Genomic DNA, 2,800 nt, shown 5'->3' with positions numbered 1-2,800 from the left:
AGGAGAAGGCCCTGTGTTTGTGTCAAAGCCCACGGTGAACACACACCTCCAGATGGCCGGGGATGTCAACTCCCTGCTCCAGCCACTCAGCCTCATACCAGGACAACGTCTCGGGTAGAACCAAGGAGAAGGCAACAGGTTCCGTGATGTCAGGCCTGCGGTGCCGCCAGGCAGGCAGCCGGGTGTCCGTCAGGCAGCCAGGGGGTCATTAGCATGCAGGAAATATGAGAAGCCTCTGCTCCCTGTCTGCCGCCGTGCATCATGCGTTGCTTTACACGACAGGAGTGGCCCTGGCTGCAGAAAGGGATCAAAGGCAGGACCGTTCCTGCAGCTGCAGGTTAATAGTGGACGAATTACACACTTGGAAAACAGTTCTCCCCTCGACGCATTATCTGGACCATTTCAAAGCCCTTTGTCTGGGCTAAGCTGGCTGCGGGCGATGTTTGCAGGCTAGGGACTTGCAGAAAAGATGTATTTTCTGACAGGGAGAAGGTCACCCGGGCAGAGGCCATTACAATGTGCTGCGGTCGGGTCGGAATTTCCCGGATCCCGATCGATGTGGTCTCAGGGCATTACTCAAGCATTGGGATTAGAGCGCAGGCCAAGAAAATGCTCTTCAAATTGGACGACAAGTCACACGCCATAGAAAGTCACTCTCTCATTTACCCTCAATCCTTCAGTGACGAAGCTGAGGCCTCAGGGGCCAGGGTGACTTCAGGAGGTCAGAATAGGAAATTCAACAGATGGGGTACTGGGAGGAGTGCTTTGGTCTGGGGGAGGCTGGGTCCAGGGACCTCCCGGCCAGTTGGGGGATGCTCTGGACTCACTGATGACCTTGAATGGGTCACTGGTGTTCTGCATCTCAGCTTATTCATCTATAAAGTGGGACTAATGATACTTACTCATAGGCATCTTTGGGACTTTCATGCATTAGACACAACAGACATAAAAACTCTGAAAACTTAAAAGTGGTACTACCTTTTGGATAACATAATTTTTGGGAAAAAAGCTCTTCTTCACCAAGGCCCTTAGAGGCGTGCAGACAGGAACAGAATGGATTATAATCAGTCCACCCAGCCAGCTAGTCAAATTTAGTATGAACAAAAATAATGCAGACCAAGCTCAGAACTATGAGCATTGCTTCCAGTCGGTCATTCCCAAGGCACTGGTCCAGTCTTGGGGATCAGTCCATCTTGTCCATCCCATCTGCTTTGAGCTGTGTGTTCCAAATGCAAGCTGACTCCAAAATCCAACCCTGATTTTAGGCAGTAACAAAGTTGGGCTAACCTACCTGCAAGGTTTCTTGGTTTCAAAATGCTGCAAACCTGTGCTTTTGTGGTTTGAAATTAGACTCTTGATCATACAGATGCAATGAGCTGCATCTGCTCCAGGAGATTTGGAATTGACTGGCTCATTTAACACCTTACAAAACACACTTAGGCCCCAAAGAATGCTTTGCTCTGTCCAGGCTTTCTATCCACAGGGACGTGGGGACAGTGGGGCACAGGTGAGAAGTGCCTCTATTATCACATCTTGACAGCCAGCTCTCTGTCCATCAGGACCCCGCGTCCTAAGTTGAACATATTGGACTCCTCCTGCCCATAACGTGAGACAAGTGCCATGATTTGCACAGTCACGGTCCCACCCCCGCTTGCTCCTTCCTGGGCATCTGCCACTTCCATGCGGTTCTCTGGGTCCCATCTAGTCACCCATTCATGGAACTGGCCCTTTGTTCTTGACGGTCACATCAGATCTACCCAAGCCTCAGACCTTCAGCTTTCCTTGAAGACCTGTCTCAGATTCATCCCATCAGCTCTGGCCTCCCAATCTGTCTATCACCCTGGTGGTGAGAAGGGGAATGCGGGTGCCCACGCCCACCATAAAGCTGTTTACCCAGCACATGTCATTCTGCCATTGTCTTCTGTGATGCTAAGACCCTGAGACAGGAAGTGAGCTCCTTGGATTCGGGATGTCAGGACACCATCACATCACAGAATGTTCTAGCAGGAAGAGCCTTTAGATCCCACCCCATTAGCGGTAGACCCTTTCTACTAATGAACTACCACACAAAACCATGATACATAAACTAGCTTTCTTTAAGAGGTGGGGGCTTCTCTGGTCGAAGCAGACTCCTGGGCAACACCCATTTCCGCAGCAAGCACTGGGGTCCTTAGTCTTGGCTCCTCCACTGAGCCCCACCTGGAAACCAGTGATGTAGCCCACTCTCTTGATTTTGCACATCAGGAAACAGAGGCACAGAGAGGTGGAGTGACTGAGGTGAGATTGGCACTGGGGCCACTCACCGCCCAAGTCCGCCCGCTTCGCCTGCACTTCCTCCTTATCTTCATCAACCTCATCCTCGTTTGCCCTTATTGTCATCAACCACAATGAACATGGTCTGCCAACCCTGCTTCATTTCACACCTGTTAGCACCTTTGCATGTTAGCTGCCCAGCTGGGTGCGGTGTCTGTTCCAGGGACAGGGAATGTGGTGGCCCGCGTGGGAAGCCAAAATGATACCATCAGGGAGACACGGGACTGAGAGGCAGAGACCTGCCCGAGCTCCCGGTTTGGCTACTTAACAACCGCGTGCTCTCTCTGGGCCTCCCTTTTCTCATCTGTGAAGCGGGAGGAGGACCCGAGACTTGTTTTGAGAATCCATCGAGGGCTGGGGGGGTGGTGGGGGTGACACGCATTGAAATGCTCGGCACTGTGTCCCACGCGCCGCCAGGCCCCCACGACAGGCCTTCACTGCGGATGGGAGGCCCGCAGGGAACCAGTTTGCAGCGCTTCTGTTTTGC

This window comes from Halichoerus grypus, chromosome 11, assembly GCF_964656455.1.
Source record: "Halichoerus grypus chromosome 11, mHalGry1.hap1.1, whole genome shotgun sequence".
Lineage (NCBI taxonomy): Eukaryota > Metazoa > Chordata > Mammalia > Carnivora > Phocidae > Halichoerus > Halichoerus grypus.
This window is presented reverse-complemented; position numbering follows the sequence as displayed.